We start from the raw sequence: 21,441 nt of genomic DNA, 5'->3' as shown, positions 1-21,441 counted from the left end.
TGACCACTCACATTATATATATATATATGAAAAAACAAGTCAAAAATAGAAAATGCTAAGATGATTTTATAGTGAATCTTTCAGTACCGGTTTCGGTCATTTTGAGACCTTTTCAACTGTAACGATTAAATAATTAAATTTTGAAAAATTTAGAAAAATTAGAAGAAAGGTTTTTTTAAAGGAATACTTCCATAGTAGTGTTCAGATATATGTGGCATTCTGCCTTTCTCTGACTCCCTTGTTTGCACTTGTGTATTCGAGGTCGTTGTGAGTTCTTGAGGGGGTGGGAGTGGGAAAATCTGGGCTGGTCAGTGGCGACCGGCAGTCGCTGCGTAGGCGTTATACTTAAAGACATTAGTGGGGGTAGAAGGTGGAGAAGTAGAAGAAGAAGAAGAAGATGACGGTGCCGATGATGATGACGATGAAGAAGAAGAAGAAGGAGAAGGAGAAGATGACGATGATGATGGTGGTGATGACGATGACGACGATGATGATGATAACGATGATGATGAAGAAGAAGAAGAAGAGGGAGAAGAAGAAAAAAACAGAGAAGGGAGAATATGAATGGGTGAAGATATAGCTGTTTTGGGGCGATTAGTAATGGATTCTATGGAATGTAATATTTGTGTGTGTATATATATTTCTTTTATCTTAAGTTGAGCTATATTAATTGTTTGTCGTAGACCCGTTAAGAAGTGGCCTGTATTTATAATAAAGAGATTTTCTTTACTTATTCGTTGTCTCGAGGTTGTATCGTCCCTAAATTGGTAGAGGGGGAAAATTCTGAAGTTTGGTGTTTTTTTGTTGGCGCAAGTATCTATGTGTTGGCTAAAAGCTATTTTTCTGTTTTGGGGAATTTTTATCTGGGATCTGTGCAGGGCCATTCGTTTACGCAAACCATTTTTTGTTTGGCCTATGTACTGCTCTTGACACCCGGAGCAGGTTAGTGAGTATATTAGGTTCTCCGAAGCACATGTGAAGTTGCTTTTCACTGTAAACCGTTGTCCCTGTTTGAAGGAGAACTCAGAACCCTCGATTAGATAGTCGCATATCCCGCAATTGGGTCTTCCACATTTTTTTACTGTCGGCTTCTGTGTTGAAGAGTGAATTCGGGCTTGTGTTAGAAGACTTTTCATGGATCTAGGCTGTCTTTTGCTTTTTATGATCGTGTGTGTTTGGAGGATTGTGTTCATTCTGTGGTCTTTTTTTAGGAGGGGTATGTTGTGGAGGATGGTGCCGAAGGCTTCGTTATTGAGAGGGTTGTGTGTGGAGATGTATGGTAAGGCTTTTGGTTGTAAGTTTTTCTTTGATTTGGGATGTCTCAGTTCCTTGATGTTAAGTTGAAGGGCACGTTGAATGCACTTGTCAATAAGTGAAGGTGGATAGTTCCTGGTGATAAGGGTATCTTTTAGTTCTTGTAGTCGTGTGTCTCTGGTGTTTGCGTTAGAGACTATAGTGCATATCCTTTTTGCTAGATTGAAGGGGATATTCATCCTGGTGTGTCTGGGGTGGCATGAATTGAATGGAAGATATTGCTTAGAGTCTGTAGGTTTATAGTATATGTCTGTTTCTATTATATTATTAGCTTTCTTAATGAGGATATCGAGGAAGGGAAGTTGTTGCTGGCTATATTCCATCGTGAATTGGATGTTTACGTCCAGCCCGTTTAAAATTTCCTGGAATTCTATGAGTTTTTCTATATTTTTATGTCAAAGAATGAAACAGTCATCTAGATATCTCTTCCAGTTGTTTTCTATGTAGATGGAGAAAGGGCTGCCATATCTTTCTAGAACCTTACGATATAGACTGATCTCTAGGTATCCTATGACTAGGTTGGCAAAGGAGGGGGCCATTCGTGTACCCATCGCAGTCCCCGATTTTTGTCGGTAGAAGTTGTCATTGAAGGCGAAGAAGTTATTTTCCAGGATGAATTTAACCCCTTCTATCACGAATTCTTTTTTGATGCGGTGTGGTAGTTCGTTGGCGTGATTCTCTAGCCAGAATTGGATTGCCTCTAGTCCTAGGTTGTGGGGGATATTGGAGTAGAGGTTGACTACATCGAAGGATACCAGTATGGTGTTTTGGTTTATAGTATTCGGTAGGTGATTGAGCATATCTAAGTCGTCCCTTATATAGCTTTTGACATGTTTGAGGAGTGGTTTTAACAGGGTGTCTAAAAAGTTACTGAGGCGGTGGGTTTCGCATGCGGGACCTGCTATTATGGGTCTCAATTTGAGGTCATTAGGATTAGGGACTTTAATTATTTTGTCTGTGGCTATCTTGCATGCGTTGCTTATTTTTTCACTTTTGTGGATCTTAGTATATATATATATATATATATATATATATATATATATATATATATATATATATATATATATTATATACACATATATATATATAGATAATATATATATATATATACATATATATATATAGATAAAACTTATTTGGAAAAGAATGCGTGGCGTTCGATCATATAATAATATAAATAATATATAAATATATGCATATATACATACATATATGTACATACCTACATATATAAGTATATATACATGCATATATGGGTACAAGACATAAAAAAACCTAGACACAAAGAGAAAACGAAAACATGAAAACAAAAACATAGAAAACGAACTTTTTTTTCGAACGATGAAAAAAAGCAAACAGAGAAACGAGACATGCAACATAAAGAACATTCCCCTTCTTCAGTTGTCCCTGTTTCATCAACTCCACGTTTCGAATGTATGGACAATACGCGACTTCGTTGAAACAATCCTTCCCGCAAAGCAAATTAAATAAAATTTGGGATTTTTTGCGAAGGGTGAAAGTGGTAACACAAACAGGACAGTGAGAACAAGACAGTAAAAACAAACGGTGAGGGCTGTTAAGTCAAGACGATAGGAAAAATTACGAACGCTGGAAAGGCGAGCTATGAGAAGAGACAAGTAAAAGCACGTCTTGTCTTTATGAATGAAGTGAAAAAAAGAAAATAGATCGCCTTTCGTCACGTGTCAGCGACGAGAGAGTCAAGGAGACCTTCCAAACACAAAACCACCAGATGTACGGTTTCGACCTCTTTGTGGTCATCTTCGGTGGTGGATACTCGCCCGCTGGAGATAGCTGTAGTTCACTCCAGCTCGCTATATGATCTTGCAACAAGCAAATTAGCTCGTTAGAAAATCTCTATAAGAGATGAGAGCAGTAACTGTACTGAGGACTAATGTATATATACGTATACACACACACACACGCATGCACATACGCACACATACATACATGTGTGTGTATGTGTGTGTGAGAGAGAGAGAGTGTGTGTGTGTGTGTGTGGTGTGTGTGTGTGTGTGTGTGTGTGTGTGTGTGTGTGTGTGTGGTGGCTTCATGCAGGCATGGCGTGGATTCGATCCTCGATAGCCAAATTTCACTTAACAGTTCAACAGCACTTTTCTCACGGTAAAACAATAGTTTTTTTCTGTGAGTGACAGCAGTTACATTTGCCAGATGCCTTCGCTAAGCAGAATAATGTCTTTGCCACTTGACCCTCTTCTAGGCCACCAAAAGCTAGAATAGAGATAACATACCGCCAACGAAATTCATTGTTCTCAACAATGTCTCTCCATCTAACTGGTTTGGATAATTATAAATACTAAAGCACCGTAGGAAAAAGGGGGTTGGCAAAAAGGGGGTGATGCAGATGCGACCACAGGCAGAATCCATTAGTGAAATAATTCAACTGAGAGTAGGCTTACACTAAGAATGTCAACTCTGATACAGTGTCTTATCACAACACCACTGCTGCTTAAATGTCAGGCACAATGAAGGTATCATTCTACACTTAACATTCACTCTACCTTCCTCTAATTCATAGTTAGGCACCTAACAGTTGACCAAACATAAACAGCAACAACATACAAGAAAAGATAACTCTACTGTTTTTATATGATACACACCCCTGCCCGTCGAGGCATGGCATTATACAAAGTATATATATATATATATAATTCAAATTTCCGCACTAAGGCACGGAGTATATGCCCTATGGTCGTAACTTCAACCGTGTTCTTTCTGTTGTGAGTTTGCTACCCAGGTATCGGTTATCTTTCGAATTATCCGTAATAAGATAATTCATTTATCTACTTAAATATATATATATATATATATACATACATATATAATTTAAGTATTGTTTTAGTTTCAACTGATGTATATTTAGTATTTTCATATAGATATGTATTTTTTATTTTTTATTTTATTTAGTTTCACCTCACGAGCTGTGGCCATGCTGGGGCACCGCCATATATATTAAAGTATATTTATTAATTAATTATTTTTTTGTTCTAGTTTATTTTTAACCTGATGAGTGACTATATTTATATCGAAGTGATTTCTCTACTACTATAATCATTTCTTAAATATAGCCACGAAACACGTTCGTTATTCTACAAATTATATACATTTTTATTATTTTTTTTTTGGCAATTTACTTAATCATTGACATTTTATTGTTATTTTAATTTTAATATTTCTATTATATGTAATTTTCTAGATGGTGTAATTTAATTGTTCATTTTGAATTGATAAAACGTGGGTTTTTTTTTATTTTAAATATATATATATATATATATATATAATATATATATAATATATATATATATATATATTATATTGTGTGTAATTTGATTTAGTATTTCAACATTGAATTTTTTCCTTGTAAGTTTGGATTTTATTCCCTCAAATAATAATATATATATATATATATATATATATATATATATATATATATAATCCGAATTTTATAGTATTAAGTATCCTTCACGGTTGGTCTTACCAATCGGTTTCACGCAAAAAGTACAATGGAGTGCTAGATAAAAACCCAATTATATAAATACGCTCACCAGAGTTAACCGACATGGAAGGGATACGGCGATATATACACACACACACGCATGTATATATACATATACATATATATATATATATATACATACATACATACATACATACATACATACATACATACATACATACATATATACATATATACATACATACATACATCTCTATATATATATAAACGGCAAAATGTCTGTATGTCTGTATGTGTGTGTGTGTGTGTGTGTGTGCGTGTCCTTTATACAAATCCACAATTTTTCAGTTAGAGGGCGCGCACTTTCTATGGTCATTCAAAACCGTCCAAGGGTGGTCGTACACATCTTTACATTTCCCCAGTCACCCCGCATAGCCATTAAAAAATCAATAGAAGTGACTTTTTTGAGAATTTTCTATCCAAAACCCAATCAAAATGCCCGAAACGTGATACGCCAATTGAATGCCAGCTAGCTGTATGTGATTGTTCGTGGATTGGGACAGTACTCGCGTGTATGTGCACTAATACATACATAAAGTCCGTGACCTTCGTCGTGTAGCGCAACGAAAGCTAGCAGGCCGGTACTTCGAAGTTACTGCCATAAATTTATTATAGTGCATAATAAATATGCACTATACAAAAAGTATTGAGCAATCCTTCAGTTTAGTGTCAAATTGTTTTTATTGTAACTCGTCATAAAAACACATTGAAATTCTTTATAAAAAGTCGTGAGAAGAGAATTATAAAAGGAACAACAAAATCAATTGAGTATGTTTTATTATTTCTATTTTATAGAAGTGGATTCATATGATGCAACGTATTGTGTGTACATGTGACTCACAAATAAACAGATGTTAGGAAGTTGGTCGACAAATGAATACTACATATACTATATTTACTGTTGGTGTTGTTGCCGGTGTTATATAAGTATATTGAGGATGCACGAGTGGGTCTCTCTGAATGAATATATTAAAATGCATACATATACACACACACACACACACACCACACACACACACCACACACACACACACAGGCAAACAGACAAACAGACAAATAAACAGACAGACAGACAGACAGACAGACAGACAGATAGATAGATAGATAGATAGATAGATAGATAGATAGATAGATAGATAGATAGATAGATAGATAGATAGATAAATAGATAGATAGATAGATAGATACATACATACATACATACATACATACATACATACATGCATACATACATACATACATACATACATACACACACACACACGCACACATACAGAGTTATGTATATATGCATGTATGTATGTATGTATAGATAGATAGATAGATAGATAGATAGATAGATAGATAGATAGATAGATAGATAGATAGATAGATAGATAGATAGATAGATAGATAGATAGATAGATAGATAGATAGATACACACACACACATATACACATACAGACATTTATATATACACACATACACACAGATGTATATATACATATGTATATATTAAATAGATGTGTTTATATTTATGTGTGTGTGCGTGTGTGTGTTTGTGTGTGTATGAATGCATGTCTATGTATACGTATGTTTATGTCTAAATTAGTGTGGGTGGGTGGGTGGTGTAGTGAGGTGGCGGTGAATGATGATGAAATCTGCTATAAATAAATATGACACCATGTGCTCTAAATAAAATGTCCCGCCGACAACGACACACTCTTTAACTGCATTTCCCCTGTAGATATTCATAAATGTAAACACACACACACACACACACATATATACACGTTGAGTAATAAATAAAATGAAACGTATAACTAATACTTCAGACATCATTTCATTGTGACTGAGTAAGCATCGTAAATGTTCCAGGCAAGCTGACGTTGACTCTGTTTCAATTCCCGGGAAAAGTTTCCATTCCATTTCACCACTAACACTCTCGAAAATGGCAAAGAATGTCACAAAATTCCACAGTTCTTCTTTATACTTTTGGCCCCGTACATGTTTCATGTATCAGTACATGTTGCATGTGGCTATTCTTGTTGAGTTTACACACAATTTAAGGGTAAGCAGAAAAAAAAATAGCAAGAAATAGCAGCTGTTTCTCCCCTACCTTAACAACGTGCTCACGCGTCTCACTCCCTCGGTTGCCTCGGCTGCCTCGATCGATAAAGGCTGAATCCTGCCCTGCCTGCGCGCGCGTCACTGCTGCCCCTTCCTCTTCCGGTTAGCCCCAAGTTCCGGTCAGCTCCCCAGCTGCTGACGTCATCCCACACGCCACCCTGATCTTAAAGATCACAATCTCTCTACTCCATGTCGTAGTCCACTATCCAACCGGGAGGGCGCCTTCCGCGTCGAGATCTTCTCAGGCTAGGCACCTCGTTTTCCCCCTCTCCACAATTGTCGTCCGACGAAGCGACAATCCTGCGAAGGTCCAAGACGTGTCGCGGCATTCCATCCACGGTGACGTTGTTTCTGGAATTGACCGCCGTCACCGTTCCTCTGCTCCATTGAGACGTACAGCGCGCCTTCGGTGGCTTAACCCAGACTTCCTCCCCTATTTTCACGCAAGCGGGGCCCTTCTCTCCCTCGTGGACCTCCGGCGCTTTACTCGGGTGCCTCCATTCATATTTAAATACAGCTCTCTGCGGCACAGATTCTTCAGCTTGTCCGGATCGGGGAGACAAGTTGTACCAAAAAACTGCTTCAAGCGGCGAAATGTGCCCTCTTTCCGCTATGGCCTTGACTGTCCGATGGTGCCTCTCTACGATCCCGTTACCGCTCGGCCTATACACTGCTCTGAACAACCGACGCACCTTCCACCGGTCGAGTATATCCCTCAATGCTTCCGAACGAAACGCCGCCCCGTTATCCATTAGCAGTTCTTCCACGGGATCTCTCTCTGAAAAAATTCCATTCAAAATCTGCGCAATCTCGTCAGCAATGCCCGTTCTCAACTCCCTCCAAATGGCCAGCCGGCCCGGCCCGCAGTCGGCCATGGAGAGATACATTCCCTGACGGCAGTGCGTCACATCCACAGCTAGCCTTTTCCAGTTGTGCTCCACCGAAAGGTTTCCTTGCTCATGCCCACACGGAGCAGGGACTGACACCTGTCGCAGCTCCCGACCACTTTCCGGATCCTTCTCCTAGTGACGTAAGCATCAAGTTTCTTCGCCAGATACAGGGTCCTGTCCACACCCAGGTGATGCATAGCATGCAGTTTCTTCAGTTCAGAGTCATCCAACCGACACGCCGCAGCTATCCCTTTCCGAGCCTCCTCCGGTTCCGCCAACCACGTCCTTTTCACCCTGGTCAGTGCGTCCGCCCTGTTTTTCTCTGAAGGCACGAAAACCACGTTCAGCTTCAGTCCGAACTCGGCAATCAATTCTCCTAGAACTCCTAGACGGCGCTTCACCAACATCTCTGCGGCACCTTTCGTCCGAACTCTCCTTTCACCGGTGATCACCGATCCTACCCAGCCAAGCACAGTGGCCGAATCTGTCCGGATTTCAATTGAGCGCAGCCCCCATTTCAGGGTCAAGTTCACCCTTTTCAGCACCGCGTCTAATTCGGCGACATTGATGTGGTTGAAGTCATCTGCTTTCCGAAGCCAGGCCACGTCCTCCACCGCAGCGCCTTCGATCGCCAACACAACCCCTATCGCTATACTGCTAGCATCACACCAGACGGTCCCGCACTCCGTCTTGGGCACGTACCAGTTCCCCCTGACCGGGTCTTCTGCTCTCGTCCTCTCTAGGATTTCCTGCATCATCGCCACCGTCACTTCTCCCACCTTGTCGCCCCAACTCTCCCCCTCCGCTCGTCTCTTAGTGTAACTGCATGCTGTGCGCAGTCATCCAGCGATCGGGTAGTGACCGACCAACTTCCCACACACCGAGAACAGCTCTCTCCTGCTGACGCTGGAACTCAGCTCTGGGATTTCATTCCCTCTCCGGAACACCAACTCACCCGATCTATCTCTTCGCAGCTTCAGCCCCAGTGCAGCTCCCCCTTCCATCGACTCCGGTGGTTTCGCAATCAGTCCGAACTTCTCCAGATGTCTAACTACGTCGTTGGCTGGCACTACAGTTTCGTCCACCAAAATGTCGTCTATGTAGGAACTGGTGGCCTTTCTAATCTTGCCATCTTTCCCTAGGACGGACTTAAGCACTGCCGCCATGAACTTCGGAGCGGAATTCAGTCCGAAACCGGCTTTTGTACCGTACGTCCGGCCTTTGTACCGCACCAGCTGGTATAGCCACAGTTTGTCGCTCACATGGAGCTGCAAGGATGCCGATTTCAAGTCGACAATCGTCGCTGCCTTGGTCGACTGTCTTACGCACGTAACGTCTCGCCACAAACGTCCGTCGCCTCATCTCCCGTGTGACACGATATATGCTGGTTTAGCTCCCTGAAGTCCAGCACCGGTCTGACTTTTCCCTTCGTAGGCTGCACCACCGCCATCAGGGGTAGCACTCTGCCCACTACCTCCTCCTCCCAAGGTACAAAGGCCCCTTCCTCGATCCACCTCTCCACTTCTTCAAACTTGACCCTGGCGTGACCTTTCAGGGTATGCTGGTAGCAGCTCACTCTGTTTTTCAGCATCGGGGGCTCGTCCTTCCATCGCCACTCTATCGTCCACCACTGACCATCGAACGCCGCCTGAAAATCTTTGTCCTCGATGGTGTAAGTGGAGCAGTCCCTCGCGGGGCTCTGCTCTCTCTCTCTCTGGCGATCCTGACTCGCAGTGCACGACGCCCCCACGCTTCCGAGCGTGACCTCATCTCCCACAATACTGACGTCACCGAGGCGGTTGATGGCGTTCATCCCCATCACCACATCAACCCCGTCTATCATGCGTTCAGCTACAATTACCTGCAGCCTTAGCGTCGCGCCTCGCACCACTATCTCTACCTTGCTGCTGTCTTTGCAACGGATTTCGCTGCCGTCGACCGCCCGGACGCTACTTGCCCCATTCCATTTCTTCGTCACCCTTGAAGTCACAAGGGTGGTCGTGCAACCCGTATCCACGAGGGCCTTGAACGTCTTCCCCTCGGCCTCGACATCAATTAATGGCAGCGTCTCCAAAAGTGCCTCTACTCGTTTGCGGGGAAAGTTCGAGAGGCAGCAACTTCCCCGCAGTAGTTTCCCTGGTCGCAATCACGGGCGATGTGCCCTGTCTGCCTGCATCTATAGCAAACGGGCCCCGGTTGCATACACTCCCTCGCCATGTGCGACCCCTGACATTTAAAACACCGATCTGAGAACGGCCGCTGTCGTTGCACGGTAGGCTTCTGCACGTCTTTCTCCGGCCGTCGTCCGTCTTTACGCACCTCCGTTGCCGCCATCGCTTTCGCCTTCCGCCCATGTGTCGCGTCAACACGCGGGCTTGAGTCACAAGTTCGCTCAGCGCCATCTTTTTACTCTCGGGCAATAGTTGTAGGCGAATCCCTACCTCGTCGGGGAACCCATTTACGAACGCCTATCGCGCTGCTCTCTCCAGCCCTTCTCCTGTAAACCCAGCCAGCGTGGCTAACCTTTGCACTTCTGCCGCGTATCCATCCACCTGTCCATCTAATCGTACCCAGCTTGGCAAAAGCTGTATACTCACACTCGGTGTAAGCATCTCTCAGGTGTTGCTCTATCTTCTCCTCGCTCAGACGTTCTTCCTCGTCCATCTCAAGATATAGCGTCAACGCGCTCCCTTCCAAATACAGCGCCATAAGACTTGCCACATCGCTTATGCCTTACAGTCTTGCCACCAGCCTGATTTTACGAATCCAGGCCACTACATCGCCTTCACCATTAAAGGGTCTGATAATGTCGCTGGCGATCCTGATTTTCGCTGCCATCGTGGTGATGTCTTATATGGAGCGCCGAAATAGCTTGTGTTGTATGCGAGAGATTCGAAATAAGGACACCTACCTTCTCTTCGCTCGACGGAGACCTTTCAGCGGTAATGGACCCTTCAATGCAGCCCGACCCAAACACTAGAAATAGCAGCTGCTTCTCCCCTACCTTAACAACGTGCTCACGCGTCTCACTCCCTCGGTTGCCTCGGCTGCCTCGATCGAAAAAGGCTAAATCCTGCCCTGCCTGCGCGCGCGTCACTGCTGCACCTTCCTCTTCCGGTCAGCCCCAAGTTCCGGTCAGCTCCCCAGCTGCTGACGTCATCCCACAGTGGGTGCCATGTGCTAAAGGACGATGCGTCAAGTCTGAGTAGGAGGGAGGGTCTTCGAAATACAAAGTGGGGATATTAAAATAATAATTAAAATAATTATTTTATTCGCTGTTGACGAAATACAACAGCGATTAGCACATTCAAGTTCGAATCTGCCGGAATGTATTTAGAATGAATATGTGTCATTGTTTTGATTCTTGTTGTTCACTCTACACATGACTAATTATTATCAGTTTAGTAGACGTCAACATGTATCAATAAATAATTTGTTTGATGGGTTTTATAAACAAGAACAAAATTCTAGCTACATTCATTGATCTGGAGTAGCTTTGACTGAAGATAAACACAACATGGTTGAAAAATCTTTATCTCTAAGTCCCCTTGTGGATATGACGAACACACATTCTTCTGAAAGTATAACTTGTTCCCCGATAACGAAATACAACAATTAGTATATTCACGTTTGAATCTGTCGAAACGTATTAAGAATGAATATGTATGCCACTGTTTTGATTTTCAACGCACATGAAAATTATTATCTTATTCTCATATTTCATAAATAAAATTAAATGGACACTATTCCTACAATTTCAGTTTTTACTCTCTTTTACGAAAAGTATTTAAAATATTTGTAAGGACATCTAAATTGAGCTTGTCCGAGCCACCAATGACCATGGGGCCGGCCCTAACCCTATTTGCACGTATGCTGCTAATGCACTGCTTCTTAAATGTCCTCCTCCTATCTAAACTCAACGTTCTTGTGTATATTGTGGTGATGGTTGTGTTTTGTCCGTAATTCTAAGACGTTACTTTGAAAGCACTGAGAGTTTGGTCTTCACGTAATGATTCAACAATTGTAAAAGTTACCTAATGTATCTCATTCTTGAACAATAATGTGAAGGTGAAAGTTGATTTTACCATTGATGTTGGCCATAAAATGGCTAATTTTGCATCGTATACAACAAGGAACCTACATCATCAAGTATCTACTTGTTTAGACCTAGTTGAACTTGGCCTTTAAGAATGAATAGTTTTGGCCACGAATACAGCGTTGTGGTGATGATAAAGACACAATAGTGTACTTAGTTCTGTTCTTCTTTATTCTTAAGGAAAATCCTACAATGGTCCAGTTTTTCATCGATCAATAAAATAAACTATCAATAAAACAATCTATCAGTCATGTGATCATGGTAATCTATCAGTGTAAAGAATTTGATTCACTTAAAAATTCGAGATACGCAATAGAAATAGCATCAAATTAATAAAAACAGCTATGTACTATTATTACACGTCTTTACATCGTTGAGAAGTATGATGCTGTGGCTTTTATCCGGGAGAGAATCTCTTCAAAAACATGCCGTGTTAAAAAAAAACATAGATATATACATAAATGTGTGTGTGTGTGTATCATTAACACGAACACAATCACCAACAGTAATATATGATGAAGTAGATCAGCAAATTTGTTTCAAATAAAACATATAATGTGGTGATCTCCTCAGGCACGTGCCGTCAGTAATTACTCAAGGTAGGTAGTTGATGACGTTTATGTAGTAAAACACACACACAAAAAGCGAAACACAGGCGCGCGACTGAGTTGTAGGCAAATTTACTTCTGCCTTTATAGTGCGTAAAGAAAACGTTGTTGCAGGAATGTACGCAGATCGTGTACTACAGCAGTCCTATGTGTAGCTTTAATACTGAGATTGAAAGGCAGGGGCGGATTATGCCTACTTAATCTACAAAAAAAATTAAATATTTTGTATTTATGCAGAGTAATCAGAGTAACCTTCATAATTTTATTGAATTAGGTCCATATTTTACCATAAAAGGAAAACGTTACTATTGAACTGGTTCTATTGTATTTTAAAAGTTGAATGAAATGTCTTTGATCTTAAGTATATGAGGTTTGACTTGAGACTAAAGAGCCACAGCAATACAATTAGCAAGAACAATATAACCCCACACCACCAAGAATACCTGACCACTATCATTAACTTCTAAACCAATGTAACCCATATCATCATCACTATCAACCCACCAGCCTTTGAATCCAACAGGCTACAACAGATATCAGCATGTACGCCAACACATGTGTGTTCATGAGTGTGTGTATCTGTGTGTGGTGAAGGCGCTTGGGTTAGTGGTTAGGGTATTCGGATTACGATCTTGAGTTCAATTCCCCGCTGCGCGTTTTGTCCTTGCGCAAGACACTTTATTTCACTCTGCTCCAGTGCACTCAGCTGTATTTCAAAGAGCCAGTCTTGTCACGTTTTGTGTCTCGCTGAATCTCTCTGAGAATTACGTTAAGGTTACGTGTCCCTGTGCAATACTCCGCTACTTGCACTTTAATTTCACAAGCAGGCTGTTCCATTGATCGGGTCGACTAAAACACTTGTCATTGTAACCGACGGAGTGCCAGTCTGTGTCTGTGTATGAGTTGTGTGTGGTGTGGTGTGATGGTGGTGGTGGTGGTGGTGGTGGTGGTGGTGGTGGTGTGTGTGGTGTGTGTGTGTGTGTGTGTGTGTGTGCTTGTATGTGATTACATTTAAAAAAGACTCATATACATTTATATTCATCGTTAGACATCAGAAAGAATCAGAAATGCAACAAAAAATTTTAATATCTAGGTCAAATGAAAGAAGATAGATAATGGGAAAATGGCACATGATAGAAAATTAACGAAACTCAACAAAATCTAAAAACTCAACATAAAATATTCTCTACAGCTTCTTTAGGATCTGTTAGAGTGAAGCTCTTTCTGATGTATTTACGCATCATGCGAAAAGAAATTATTGAAATTAGACATTACTCATTTAGCCCCACTTAAGACTATGGGAAAATTGACTTGGAATCGTACACAGAAAAGAATTTTAATCCTTAAACACTAAAAATTATCCAGATATTTTATTGGCAATCTCAATTACATTCGGGTCAAATTCCAGGAAAAATTTCTTATAAAAATAGTATCTGTCACCTGACTATTTCAAACTTACTCAGCAACAGCTATGCTAGCCAATTTAACTCCCAAAAATGATGCAAAAGTACAAGATGATGATGATGCAATACTTGCAATGCAATGATCGTGGTATAATGCAGCAAGAAAATGAGTTGCTTCATCCAGTCTCATACAATTGCAGCGTGGGAGGTGTTTTTAAGCCATTTAAGAAACACACAAAACCGTTAGATTCACTTCAACATATAAATTTAATTTGTCAAAATATTTTCATCGCTTTGAGACCGCGACTTGTTCACGGACAAAACTTCGTGCTGCATCACGAAGTTTTGTCAGTGAACAGGTCGCGGTCTCAAAGCGACGAAAATATTTTGACAAATTAAATTTATATGTTGAAGTGAATCTAACGGTTTTGTGTGTTTCTTAAATGGCTTATAAACACCCTCCACACTGCAATTGTTTTCGTTCCAGCACACGATCTCAGATCAAGTCACTCGCTATGCAAGTACATCTCCGTAGTATATATATATATGAGAAATATAAAAATATATAAAAGGGGCAAAAATACTGGAGACTCTGTATGCACCACGTGGCAAAATTAAGAGTTGAAAATATGTGGAAAGCATATATAAAAAGTGGAAGAGAAATGCCTTCCTTTCACATAGCTTAATATCTTTTTATAAAGAAATTTTTTTGAATATGCGCAGGAGTGGCTGTGTGGTAAGTAGCTTGTCTACCAACCACATGGTTCCGGGTTCAGTCCCACTGCGTGGCACCTTGGGTAAGTGTCTTCTACTATAGCCTCGGGCCGACCAGAGCCTTGTGAGTGGATTTGGTAGACGGAAACTGAAGAAGCCCGTCGTATATATATCTATATATATATATATATCTATATATATATATATATATATATATATATATATATATATATATATATATATATATATATGCGTATGTGTGTTTGTGTGTCTGTGTTTGTCCCCTAGCATTGCTTGACAACCGATGCTGGTGTGTTTATGTCCCCGTCACTTAGTGGTTCGGCAAAAGAGACCAATAGAATAAGTACTGGGCTTACAAAAGAATAAGTCCCGGGGTCGAGTTGCTCGATTAAAGGCGGTGCTCCAGCATGGCCGCAGTCAAATGACTGAAACAAGTAAAAGAGTATATATTTTATGGATGTAGTGATATCCTACCGGTTTTCGCTATTTAAATTAGCTTTTCAAGGGACACTGTGAAGTAATCAATTCTTGTGACAAAGGAAAGGGGTCTCGCCATTTTGGATGTTTGAAAAGTAAGAATGAGTCTAGTGGGTGGACCAAGGGAGGTAATAGGTGGCAAGGGGGAAACTAACTCTTCAGTATAATTTTTGAAGTGTTCAAGTTTGTATATTAAGGTGTGGTCTGTACTTTTGTATGAACAGGTTTTCCTTGTTTAAGCGTTCTTGTAAGGAGATTGAATTTTTGCATTGGTATAATGGAAAGATATGGAAATTCAGCGTTTTATTTCTTGCGCATCTGTTGATATGTTCACTCCTGGCTATCTGCCTGTATTGAGGAAAGCGAATCTGTTCTTTATGCAGCGTGACTCTGCGTCTCAAAGTAAGGCTCCTTTGGCCAACATAATTGTGGCCACAACCTGAGCAGGTTAGGACATAGATAAGGTTCTGAGAAGCACATGCGAAGTTGGTCTTAATGTTTCTCCTTGCTTTGATGTGAATTCCGAGCCTTCAGTTAGGTATGCCACCAGTTACCTCCCTTGGTCCACTCTCTAGACTCTTTCTTATTTTTCAAGTATCCAAAATAGTGACACTCCTTTGTCACAAGAATTGATTACTTCACAATGTCCCTTGAAAAGCTAATTTAAATAACGAAAACCGGGTGGATATCACTACATCCATAAAATATATATATATTTTTAAAAAATTTCTTTATAAAAAGATATTAAGCTATGTGAAAGGAAGGCATTTCTCTTCCACTTTTTATGTTTTCCACATATTTTCAACCTATATATATGTGTATGTATGTATGTATGTATGTATGTATGTATGTATGTACATACATATATATATATATATATATATATATATATAATATATATATATATATATATATATATATATATACATATATATATATATATATATATATATTTATACATATATATATATATATACACTAGTACACACACACACACACACACACATATATATATGAGACACCATGTTGTTTATCGTTTGTGCCAAGTAGTAACTGCGATGAAGAGATCAAATTTGTTAGTGAGTCAGTTTAAAAGTAACAAAAAGAAGACAAGAAACGAAGATAAGAAACAAACATTTCATCTGTTGCGTCAGACCGGCATTCTTTCCTCTGCTCTCCTGCAGAAAATCACGTGTCAGTTTGATCAAGTTACTCCTCACATACAGACTTCAGCAGCTCGACACAAGTAACACGCGTGCACACGCACACACGTGTATATATATATATATATATATATATAATATATATATATATATTATATATATATATATAATATATATATATATATATATATATATATATATATATATATATAATATATAATATACACACACACAGACACACACACACATATATATATACAAATAGTACCAGCTCTGTAATACAGTGTAGCTTAACAGCTCAAGGCCATTACAAGAAACACAAGCCTTTTTCCTTTTTAAATAAACCAAAAAGAAAAACAAGAAACAAACAAAAAAAAGCAACTGCTCTCTTCTGTTACTCAATCAACTAATAAACATTCTCTTATACACCACAAACATTCACTTGTCTTTAAACCTTCATCTCTTGTTTCACTTTTGTCTCCTCCTCCTCCTTCTCCTCCTTCGCCTTTACTTTTTGCTATTTTATCCCTTTATATCTAATTTTTGTTTGCCTTCTCCATCTCTTCAACATTCATTCACATACTCTGTCTTGTCTGCTTTTTTCTCTCTGTTTGTGTGTATGTGTGTGTGTGTGTGTGTGTGTGTGTGTGTGTATGCGTGTGACTGAGTGAGTGAGTGTCACTCTCTTAGTATCTCGCTATCTCTCCCTCTTCGTCTCCCTTCACATCTCTCTTCCCATTCCCCCTTTCCCCTTCTCTTATCCCCACTACCCCTCTCGCCCCTTTTCTGTCTATATATATATATGTCTGACTGTCTCCCCTCTTTCTGTCGCTCCTTCTCTCTCTGTCTCCCTCTCTCTCTATCTGTCTGCCTGTCTCCCCCAACTCTCTCTCAATTTCCTTCCTAAACATTTCTTCCCCGAATTCATTTTCCTTTCGTCCCATCCCTCACCTCATTAAGTTACAATAACTCTTAGTTAAATATTTCACTTTAAATCGTAAACATTTTATCCCCACTACTACCACCACCACTACCCTACACTATCCCCTTTACAAAAAAATTCGAGGGTAGACAAGAGAATAGGGAAGCAAACGATCAGAGGTTCATATTGTGTCATCGGCAATGAATTGAGTTTGTAGGTGAAGACGTTTTAAATATCAAACAAGTAGGTGAACGTAGCTGTAAACAGCTACAAGGAAGGCGTCCATGAGAAATTTAGCAAGCCGAAACAATACTGTCTCCGAACGCAGGTAGTTGGGATAACTCTCTTATCTTTTGTACCGCCTTGAATGAATTTGGTCGAACAAATCGCCCACAGTACTTTTTTTTTTTAAAGTTTGGTATTTATTCTATCATTCTCTTTTACTGGACCGCTGAAGTGCAGGTACGTTAACAAACCAACACTGGTTGTCAAGTTGTGTGAGGGGGGGGGGGACACAAACTCTGACGTCAAGAGACACACACATAGATATAAACGACGTGCTTCCATAGTTTCCGTCGACCAAAATTCACTCACATAGCATTGATCAGCCTGGAGCTAGGACACTTGCTCGAGGTGTTGCGCAGTGAGACCGAACTCGAAAGCAAATGGTTGCAACGCGAGCTTCTTATAAAGCCGTACCTGTGCTTAGATGTTTAACAATGCTTAATCTGACTTCTGGCTTTAAATTTATATTGGACTGATAATAGCTGAAAAAGTGTCGGTAAGAAAAATCATTTTATGTGGACAGAAACTATGTGTTCTGTGTATAAAAAGGATATTAGAATATTAAATCTACTTTGGATTATATAACTAGAAACGGAATCTTGAGTCACAGAAAAAAAAACTGAAAATTATGACATAACGTCAATTCAGAGAATTATAAAATTTGAAAGATTTTTGTTCAGTTCACTGAAATAATTAATTATAGTTATTACATGCATAGTGAAGTTGAAAATTCTATTAAAATTCATATAAATGTTTTCAAAAAGCTTTTGAGTAATGCAGACAAGAAGTTAGGCAAGCTATGTGAGATGATGTCAATAAATGAAAAAATGTTAAATATCGTATTATTTTACATAGATTCTTGTTTAATGATCCTATAATATGTCGGAAAACATTCCCCTTTCCAAACAGAAGAAAGAAAATATTGAAAGAGCTCGTATAAATATGATGTTGCCAACTGGTTATTCAACTTCTCACCTGCATCGCTCAAAGGTATTTTCAAACATTTATATCACACACCATTACAATGTCTCAAGTAAATTACATTCTATTATAATAATCAACGTTGTCAAATGTTGGTCATAAAAGGTGGTCATTTCAACATTTCAGATATTTAAATTCTCCAACATCTCTATTCATTTAAATAACCAATTCTAAATCTCTCAGAAGCGAATATTTTTCTAGAAGTGAGATCACTAAATGTTATAAATTTGATCATACTGACGGCGATCGAGAGAATTTAAGATTCTGACAGATTTCTATTCCAATAAATAATCAAGTTTTAACAGATCTAGATTTATGAAACTAAGATATTTTCATCTTTATGTGTGACTTAAAATTATTTATCTCCATCATTTTACGTCCATCAAAAAATGATTATATTCTTATATTCGCAATTGCGAAAACTTGTGAATTTTGTCAAGTCAATGACCTAATTTTAATAGATTTGACTCTGATTACTGATGGAATTTTAAATGTTCACTCTCTGGCTGGTTATAGATTATAAATTGAAACACATCTCTTCTTGAAATCCAATACTTACTTTAGAAGAACGGAAGTAAAGGTTAACCCATTCACTTATAGAGCAAAAGTAATGATGCCGCTTTCATGACTGAACTAGGGCTCTTGCAGAAATGCTCTTGGGTACTTAGAATCTTCGATACAGAATACCATTTCTAAAACAATAAAGATTTTCATATGATTTTAAAGATAAATCTAAAAACAATTGTGAAAGATATTCCTTTTTTTTTTTTACCTTTATCATTTCTTTCTACAAACTTACTACCAAACAGTTGCGCTGTCATAACAATATGGGACAAAATACGTAACATCTTCAATACTACTTTCAATGAATTCTCTAGAGAGTGCACTTCTTATGCCCAGACTACTCAAATTCTACCCCTTTCAGCCACATAAATGGAGCTATAAAGTTATGCAAATGAGGACTCATTTAGATTCGTTTCCTATTACTTATTGTTCCCAGCCAGCATTTCTAATCTACTATAAATTACCATTTTCACTACGTCAGTCACAAATTTTGCTTTCAAAATTCTGGGTATGTAGTTAAGTATATAATAATAATAATGTTCGTCCTTCGGGTTCGAAGATGACCATTGACATCATTTGGTGGAATTGCTGCAATGAGACCGGAGGTGGCTGGTGAGGCCAATCCGGGCAAGAAAGCCCCTCCCACAGGTGGGGCAGAAGTGGGTAGGGGCTGTGCTATTGGCTTTCCGCATCTGGCGTTTCTGTTCTGCTGACTGAATCCGTCTCTCCTCGGCTGTCTTTGCTCCTCTGGTGATTGCGCTGCGCCAGGATGAGCGGTCGGCAGCAAGTGTCTCCCAAGTCTCTGTTCCGATGGAGAAGTCTTTGAGAGAGACTTTGAGACTGTCCTTGAAGCGCTTCTTCTGCCCTCCGACTTTGCGTTTGCCCTGGCTGAGTTCACCGTAGAAGAGCTGTTTTGGGATGCGAGTGTCGGACATGCGGGAGACGTGGCCTGCCCATCTCAGCTGGGCCTTGCGCATGATCGTGATGGTGCTAGGGAGATCTGCCTGCTTCAGAACTTCCGTGTCTGGGACTTTGTCCTGCCAGCGGATGTGAAGGAGGTTCCGAAGACACCTGAGGTGGAAGTGGTTTATCTGGCGCTCGTGCCTTCGGTAAGCAGTCCACGTCTCGCAGCCGTATAGTAGGGTGGCAAGCACGACTGCCCGGTAGACTTTCAGCTTGGTGTTGAGGCTGATTCCTCTCCGCTCCCAGACTTTCTTTCGCAGTCTCCCAAACGCGCTGCTTGCATTGGAGATTCTGTTGATGATTTCAGCATCTATGTTGGCATTGCAGGAGAGAGTGCTGCCTAGGTAGGTGAAGTTTTCCACCGCTCGTAGGATCCGTCCGTTCACCTTTATCTGAGGCTCATGGTATTGTTTGCCGGGGGCTGGCTGAAACATCACTTCGGTTTTCTTGGCACTGACGGTGAGACCGAAGTTGTCACAGGCTGATGAGAACCTGTCCATCCCGAGCTGCATCTCCTGCTCATCGATTGCGTTAAGGGCGCAATCGTCAGCAAAGAGAAAGTCTCTGACGACTGTCTCCCTCACCTTTGTGACGGCCTGCAATCTTCTGGAGTTGAAAAATTTCCCGTCCGTCCTGTACTTGATGTCGATACCGGACTTGCAGTCCCTGAAGGCGTCGGACAGCATTGCTGAGAATATGATGCTGAACAGTGTTGGGGCCAGGACACAGCCCTGCCTGACTCCGTTGGTCACCTGGAAGACTTCAGATGAGTTGCCGTCTTCAAGGACTCTGGCTGTCATTCCGTCGTGGAACTGGCAGACAATTGCAATAAATTTGCTGGGGCAACCAAATTTTCCCATAACCTTCCAGAGTCCCTCCCGACTGACTGTATCGAAAGCCCTGGTGAGGTCAACAAAGGTCATGCAGAGGTCAAGGTGCTGCTCCATGCATTTCTCCTGGAGCTGGCGGGCGGCGAATATCATGTCAGTGGTCCCTCGGCCCGCGCGGAAGCCACACTGGATCTCAGGGAGAAGGCCTTGCTCCAAGTGTTCCAGAAGGCGGTCAAGCAAGACTCGGGCCAGGATCTTGCCTGCTATGGACAAGAGGGAGATTCCTCGGTGGTTGTCGCAGGACTGGCGATCTCCTTTCCGCTTATAAATGTGGACGATTGTTGCGTCCCGGAAATCTTGAGGGAGTTGTTCCCTGTCCCACATCGACTGAAACAGGCTGGTGAGCTGACTGATCATGGTAGGGCCGCCCGACTTGAACACCTCTGCAGGGATGGCGTCAGAGCCTGGAGATTTGCCGGTGGACATTTTTTTTATGGCTCTGCTCACTTCCTCAACTGCAGGGGGAACAGCCAGCTCGTGGTTT

The 21,441-nt window shown here is 40.7% G+C and overlaps 1 long non-coding RNA gene across 1 annotated transcript in view; it reads right to left on the bottom strand.

The window, feature by feature from the left end:
* Nucleotides 1-8,034: 8,034 nt before the first annotated feature.
* Nucleotides 8,035-21,441, bottom strand: part of LOC118761938 — a 21,896-nt gene continuing 8,489 nt past the window's right edge. The window contains exons 2-3 of the long non-coding RNA XR_004997745.1: nt 18,528-18,534; nt 8,035-8,305 (exon numbers count right to left, since the gene is read on the bottom strand). This is a non-coding gene — a long non-coding RNA (uncharacterized LOC118761938). The remainder of the gene's footprint in view (nt 8,306-18,527; nt 18,535-21,441) is intronic.

The sequence above is a fragment of the Octopus sinensis genome, linkage group LG2 (genome assembly GCF_006345805.1).
Source record: "Octopus sinensis linkage group LG2, ASM634580v1, whole genome shotgun sequence".
NCBI classification, from domain to species: domain Eukaryota; kingdom Metazoa; phylum Mollusca; class Cephalopoda; order Octopoda; family Octopodidae; genus Octopus; species Octopus sinensis.
Note: the sequence above shows the minus strand (reverse complement) of the source record. Positions and strands in the feature narration are given on the sequence as shown.